The 7,965-nt window shown below is 37.0% G+C and overlaps 1 pseudogene; it reads left to right on the forward strand.

Annotated features, from left to right (window-relative positions):
• The first annotated feature begins 6,578 nt into the window (after nucleotides 1–6,578).
• On the forward strand, nucleotides 6,579–7,579 carry LOC128110778 (actin, cytoplasmic 2-like; annotated as a pseudogene).
• The last annotated feature ends 386 nt before the right edge of the window (nucleotides 7,580–7,965 follow it).

The following is a 7,965-nucleotide window of genomic DNA, read 5'->3' on the forward strand; positions in this document are numbered from 1 at the left end:
ACAAAATTTAAAAAATAGGATACTTGTTGGGGTGAGAGTTAGAAAAATGTAAGAGGAGATTGTGGTGAGAATATGATCACTTTGTGTGTGTGTGTGTGTGTGTGTGTGTGTGTGTCTGTGTGTCTGTGTGTGTGTGTGTGTGTGTGTGTGTGTGTGTGTGTGTGTGTGTGTGTGTGAAAGAAAGAAAGAGAGAGAGAGAGGAAGAAAGAAAGAAAAAGAAAGAAAGGAGGGAAGATAGAAGTTCCTCAAAAGTCAGTTCCTTTCAAGAGGAAATTCCAATAAAACTCAGAGAATTTTTTTCAAATGCAACTCAATTTCAGAGATGCATTTTTAAGTACAACCTGATAGAAATTTTAATTTCTTGAATGCATTCCCATTTAACAAATTTGGGGCATGAAGATCCTGAGGTGTACAGTATGAATTATTTGTGTTAATTTCAATGATTCACAGACTCTCACACCCTTCCTGTGGATAAATGGGTTAAGTACTGACACACAGCACTGAGGGAAGGAGATCATACAGGGCAGTATCTCCTCATCTGCACTGAGAAAAGAAGACTCTCAGACTCCAGGCTTCTTGTGCTCTAGCTCAAGAAGATAGACGGTTACCTGTCTTCCATCCCAGAGAGTTATACGAATAAGGTGACAGCTAAGACAGCAACTTAGTGGAAGGCTTAATGCTGGCACATGTGTAATTCTTAATTGAGGTTCTGATATTGTACTGCCTACCAGCAACAATTCCATTATCTATGCATTTTGTTGTTCTTGTAGTTATGACAAAATTCTGTGTATTTTTGTTCCCATGATTGTTTCACTTTTCTTTTCCTTTTTATTTTTGAGAATTTATTGCTATACTCGGTGAAATATGATCATATCCACTCACATTTAACCCCAACATTCCTCCACATACATTACTTCTCTCTACCAGCTTTATATCTGTGTTTTTTTCCCCTTCTGATAGCCCACTAAGTCGAGTTAATGCTGTCCATACATGCACAAGTCTGGGGCCATTAATTGGAGCATGAAAAATCAACCACTGACAATATCCTCAATAAAGAAGGTTAGCTACCTCCCAGCAATTATCCACCACAAATAGCTCCTCAGTGTAGGATGGTATTAGTAATCACCTAGTCTATAGGTGTTTGGATTTTGGCTGGCTGGATCTTATATACTACAGATGTTGTGAGTTCATGGGTGAGATGGCCATGCCACACACAAAAGACAGATTTCACAAGATTCCACCTTATCCTCTAGCTCTTAGATTCTTTCTTTCTCCTCTTCTAAGACACTCCAAGAGCCTTAGTGGTTGTGGTGGCAATATAAATGTTCCATTTAGATCTAATGATCACAAATTTGCCACTAGTGACCATAGTTCCACAAGAAGCTGGATCAAAGGAATGATTTCATATCTTATTTTCTTTTAAAAAGTAAGGATATTTAACTCTACAATTTTATATCATTTTGTAATTTTTATAAATGTATTTCAAGACAGCAGTCTTAAGTCTTGGTCATCTTGACCAGCACAACATTATTATGGATTTCTGGTACATTTTTGAGATTAAATAGGTGTGATATCACAATGATAAATATTTAAATAATCACCAATGTTTTTTATAAAAAACTAAGGAGAAAAATTCATCATATAATAAGCAGCCTCAAATAGCATCAGAACCTTCTCTTTCCCAAATATAAATTTATATAATCATGAATAAATTTTAAAGAATAATATTTTATAATAAATATTTCTTACCATATCATTTATTTGGGGAAAGATCAACTTCCTTCTAAATATTTGTGAGACTGTATTCAATTTTGTTATAGTTTAAACATTCTACATTGTATTTGGTTGAGAACAAAGAACTAATAGTATTAGCAAATTAATTATTAGCTATAATAATGTTATATATAAGTGTAATTAACCTAATGTGCTTCTACAGCATGGAAGATTATGATTTTTAAATAAACATTACCTATCCCTGCGAATTTGCCACAACCATGAAAGTGTTGCTGTCATATTTGAGAATCCTGCTATTAAGGCATTCCAACAGACTAGATTGATCCCCCAAAGACAATAGGAAAGGCAAACAATGACAGAGAAAGAATGAAACCTTATTCTTAGGGTGACAAGTCCAAGAAGAACAGAGGCCTGGAAACCTGAGATATGTTTTCAGAGTATGTGCAGTAGAATTGACCCTTATAGGAAATGAGTAAGGTCTCAAAGTTAAGAGTTAAGGGCAACTTTGTTTGGTTGTGATCTGCTTGATCACACAGAGCCTGTCCACAGTAGAAAGTCTCTTGTTGCTTCAGAGTTTGTCTTTCCAAATAGTATGTATTTATTCATTTTATGTGTTTGTGTATGTGTATGCTTGCATGAGTTCATATCCACTGAATATGTATAGGAGTTTGCAAAGGCCAGAAGATGACAACAGATCTTCTGAACCTGGAGCTACAGACAGTTATTAGCTGCCACAGAGGTGCAGATAATTGAACCCTGTTTCTGCAAGAGCAGTAAGCACTCTTCACTGCTGAACCAGCCTCCTTGGGTCTTTTTATTTTATTTTTTAAATAAAATATTCATCAATCAGACTTGTTACTGGTGACTCAGAAAATGTCAATGTCAAGTCAGTAAGTTGTATAGAGTTAGTCGAGTTAAGATTTAGGGAAATGACTAGAGAATCCTCTGAGCACCTCTAGGCATCTGTAAAAAACAGCAGTAGTCAGTCTGCTGATTGCATTATAGACAGATCCTAAGTGATGACAGAGGAGTTAAGCTAGAATCCTGCCTCTAATTAAGCACTGTGCATCTGAACTCCCAAGTGAGGAGTCGGTGCTGTTTTAGAAAAAATCAACCAACCTCTAGATCCTTCTCACATAATCATATTGAGTATTAGGCTTTTTCCTTTGAATATTATGAGGAAATGAAAATCCTGTCCATGAACTATGTATGGTCAAGCAAACTTATAAAAATTTTATTATGCTATCCCTGAAATTTTTCTGTCATATAACAGAAATATTTAATAGACTACAAAAATTTTGCTGTGCATCCAAATTTTTCTCATTCCATGACTCAATGGACAAGATAAATCTACTGAAATAAGTTCTAAAAATATTCAATCTATAATTCTTCAGACATTCTGAATCAAACTCAACAAATCTCTACAAGTTACCTCACCTTATTATAAGAACAAAGTCAACAAGGCAGTGAGTTTTAATTATATTATCTCCACCAACAGAATACCAAATATGCCCTGGAGTGTTGGTTCCTTAAGCTTTGTTTTACCAAGAGAAACATATTCATAAAATATACTCCTCATGAAAAGGTGAAATAGTTTTCCATTTTTTATTCTCAAAATTATCTGTTCTCCATTGAATTCATCGAATAATTAATAAACAACAAAAAGCTTGCTTCAAATATCCTGTTTATGAGGACCATTATCTCAAGTGTCATACATGTCTACTTTACAGGACATCATACAAAGTTAGTCATATTCTACTCTCCTGTGCCATAGAAACAAAAAATTATTGTTCTCCCGGGTGGTGGTAGTGCACACCTTTAGTCCCAGCACTCGGAGGCAGAGCCATGTGGAACTCTGTGAGTTTAAGGTCAGCCTGATGTACAGAGCTAGATCCAGGACAGGCACCAAAACTACACAGAGAAACCCTGTCTTGAAAAACAAAATGAAAAAACCAAACAAACAAAAAAAGAAATTATTGTTCTAGATTTGTAGAGATTTGTAGATATCTTAAAAGAGGAATATGTATTATAGTCTTTTGTATATTATATATTATAAATTAAGGAGGTCTCTCACTACATCACAGGATTTCCCAAAACAAATTTTTATTACTTTTTCAACTCAGAACACAAAGTAATACTATCTTTTTCTTATATCCCTTATCAATCTTCTTATATTTTTCTTAACCTGCCCCAATAAAAATGCCCATCCTACAAAAAGAAAATTTTGTACTCAGTGCAAACACCATCAAAATTCCAACACAATCTTCAAAGATTTGAAAGGACAATTTTAAACTTCACATGGAAACACACACACACAAAAAAAAATAAAACCAGGATACCAGGACAGTTGAAACAGCCTCAAACAATAAAATACTGCCATAAGTGTCACCATACCTGATTTCAAGTTGTTCTACAGAAATATAGTAATCAAAACTGCATAGAATTGGCACAAAAACAGACATGTTGATCAATGGAATTGAATGGAAGACACAGACACAAATCTCCAAACCATGGACACCTGATTTTCTTTGAATAAAGTAGCTAGAAATACACATTGGAAAAAAAAGACAGCATTTTTAGCAAATGTTGCTGGCCAAATGGGACAGTTGCACTTACAAGCATCCAAACAGTTCCATGCTTACCACCCTGTACAAAAATCAGCTTCAAATGGACCAAAGACCTCAACATAATATCAGACACACTGAACATGATAGAAAAAAGTGGAGAATATACTCAAATTCATTGTCACAGGGAACAACATTCTGAACAGAACGCCAATAGTACAGGCACTAAGATAAAGAATTATTAAAAGTGATCCCATGAAACTGAAAAGCATCTATAATTCAAAGAACATCATCAATTGCACAATCTGCACCCCCCAGAAATGGAAAAGATTTTTACCAACTTCACATCTGATAAAAGACTATGATCCAATATATGTAAAGAACTCCAGAAACTAGATATCAATAAATAGTAATAATAATGATAATGATAATAATAATAATCAGCTCACACTCTGACACGGGTCTACCCTGCCTGACAAATTCACCACACTCATCATTGACAATGGCTCCAGCATGTGAATCGTTGCCTTGGTTGTCAGCCCCCAGCAGAGCAGGGCTCCAAGGGAATCCACCCAGTCAGCAGTGTACTATGCCGTTTTTATCTGTGGAGGTTAGGGAAAAGACACTCACACTCTCCTGATGGCTTCCTTCTTCTATATCCTTTATTCTGTCTTCTACATTCTCTTTTCTTATGCATATCCAGAAATGTCTCTTCTGTTTATCTTGATGTTTTCCTGCTTACTCTCTTAATGTTCTCCTAATTCTCTAGTTCTTGATGTTTTCCTTTTCCTTCTATCTTTATTCTTGATGTTTTCCTTCTAATTCTTTCTTTATTCTTCCTTATTCTCTAATTCTAACTTTATTCTTGATATTTTCTTTCTTGCTTTCTAAAAGTTTCCCTCCTAACTCACTCATTCTTGGTATTTTCCTTTTAACTCACTTTAATTCTATTTTTATTCTTTCCCTTTCAACTTGTATACTCCAGCAAAATCTTTTGGGCAATATAAAAATTACAATGTGATTACATTCTATTTTTCAAGTAAATGATTACAATAAATACAAGTAAGAAAGAGCATGTTTTCCATATCCCTTACATGATTAAACATTTTCCCTATTACAGGTGAAAAACTAATTATCCAAATAACCCACATAGATCCGTACCTAAGCAACTTGTTATGGATTAACAGTGCAGGTAAGCAAGCTTTTTTTTTTTTTTTTTTTTTTTTTTTTTTTACTAGCAGGCTGCATTTTTCAGTTACAAAGAAAGAACCAATCACTTTACTACTAATTGAAAGGTAATTTTATAAGGAATCTTACAGGAATCACAAACTTAATGAAAAACAATTAGTCATCTTTACTTTAAATCCTAAGGGTGCATACCCACTCATCAGTAGTCTTTGTTATATCAGGAGATTGAGGGCAAAAATGGGTATAATAGAATTAATTATCACCTTTGGTCATCAACCAATCCTAGCAAGAAAGGCATATTAGCTCATGATAATTGATCTGCTCTGTTCTTGTTCCCTGACTTAAAAGACTTCCTTATTCACCTATGTGCCTGTATAAAATTTTAGATTGTCTATTTGGGTTTTTCACCTCAAAGCTATTTAACAAAAACATTTTAGTCTAACTTTAAGTTATTTTCAAAGCTTTGTTTCAGCTGTGATGCAATTCAAAGCCTGCGAACACTTCTCCTAATATTAAGGTTAAAAGAATTTGTTTGGTGGGACACTGGGACTCGTTTGTTTTCCTTAATCATTAACTTAAGCCACATTGTGTATGTCTCCTCAATAGAAACTTGTATGTTCCAGCTGTGTGACACTTTCTTGTTTTATTTTTAATCACCAAAACTCTATTTAAATTAACATTATTATTATAAATTAGACATCACAGCTTAAGAAGAAATCATCTCCATAATGATCCACAGGCAAAAATGCCCAGTAGGATGGACTGTGTCCATGAAATAAACACACTACATTACAGGAAGTGGGGATCTCCCACACCCATTCACACCATGCCAAATAGCAGAGAAAGATGGCTGTGGCAAACATGTAAAGGTACAGCAGAAACAAAAGACATCCTGGAGTCTGCAGTCTCAGAGCCTCGCCTGCCGCCTGCCTGAGATTCCCTCATCAGGGACTTTCCTCCTGGTGGGCCAACACTTGAACTTCAATTGCCACCTGCTGTCCTCTGACATGGCCACCAGCACATGCGCAAGGCTGGAATTTTCTGGTTGAAGACATACATGTTTCCTTCAATCATCATTGCCCATGACACCAGGATATCCTGGTGAGCATGTGCCAGAAAGACTCCTACATGGATAACAAGCCAGAGCAAGAAGGATATCCTGATTCTGATGTATCCTATTGAGCACAGCGTTGCCACAAACTGCGAGGACATGGAGAAGATTTAGCACCACAGCTACAATGAATTGCATGTAGTCCCTGAGGAGCACCTGGTGCTTTTGACTGAGGTTCCCCCTGAACCTTGAAGCTAAGAGAGAGAAGATGACACAAATAATGTTTGAAACCTTTAATACTTCCGCCATGCAAGTGGTCATTCAGGCAGTGTTGTCCCTGTATGCAACTGGGTGCACTACTGGTGTTGTCATGGACTCAAATGATGGGTTCAAACATACAGTGCCCATCTACAAGGGCTATGATCTTCCTCACACCATCTTGCATCTGGACTTGACTAACTGGGACCTGACTCACTACCTCATGAAGATCCTGACTAGTAGGGACCACAGCTTCATCACCACTGCTGAGAGGGAAATTGTGTGTGACATTAAGGAGAAGGTGTGCTATGTTTCCATGGGTTTTGAGCAAGAAATGCCTACTGTTGCATCCTCATCCTCTTTGGAAAAGAGCTATGAGCTGCCTGATGGGCAGGGAATATCCATTGGTAATGAGTGACTCCAGTGTCCAGAAGCACTCTTCCAGCTCTTCTTCTTGGGCATGGAGTCCTGTGGAATTCATGAAAACACCATCATCTCCATCATAAAGTGCAGTATGGATATCTGCAAAGAGCTATATGCCAATATAGTGCTGTCTGGCAGTACCACCCTGTATTCAGGCATTGGTAACAGGATGCAGAAGGAGATCACAGCCCTAGCTCCCAGCACAATGAAGATTAAAATCATTGCTCCCCCTGAGCACAAGTACTCAGTATGGATTAACACCTTGATCCTTGTCTCACTGTCCACCTTCCAGCAGATGCGAATCAGCAAGCAGGAGTCTTACGAGTCCAGCCTCTCCATTGTCCACCTCAAACGCTTCTAGATGGACTGAGCAGATGCCAGGAATTCGCTGCATGAGCTGATTCTGAAGTATCAATTTGCCCTAGCCAACGTACACATTTCATGCTAGCCTCATGAAACTGGAAAAATCTTTAAAAGAAATTTGTCCTTGAAACTTGTATCCAGTATCAGCACTGGATTGTAGAACTTGCTGGTGATTTTTGACCTTGTATTCAAGCTAACTGTTCCCTTGGTATATGCTTAATACCCTGTGCATATCTTCATTTAGTTCTCAGTCATGTCACTTGGAGGCTGGGGAGAGTACACTGTGAGAGAGAAATCCCCAGCCTGGTGGGATCACCACACAGTGATATCTGCAGGGTATTAACCACCAGCTGGCATTCAGGATTTCTTGAGGCTGGCAAGGGT

This window comes from Peromyscus californicus, unplaced genomic scaffold (assembly GCF_007827085.1).
Source record: "Peromyscus californicus insignis strain IS unplaced genomic scaffold, ASM782708v3 Scaffold_15__1_contigs__length_86483966, whole genome shotgun sequence".
Lineage (NCBI taxonomy): Eukaryota > Metazoa > Chordata > Mammalia > Rodentia > Cricetidae > Peromyscus > Peromyscus californicus.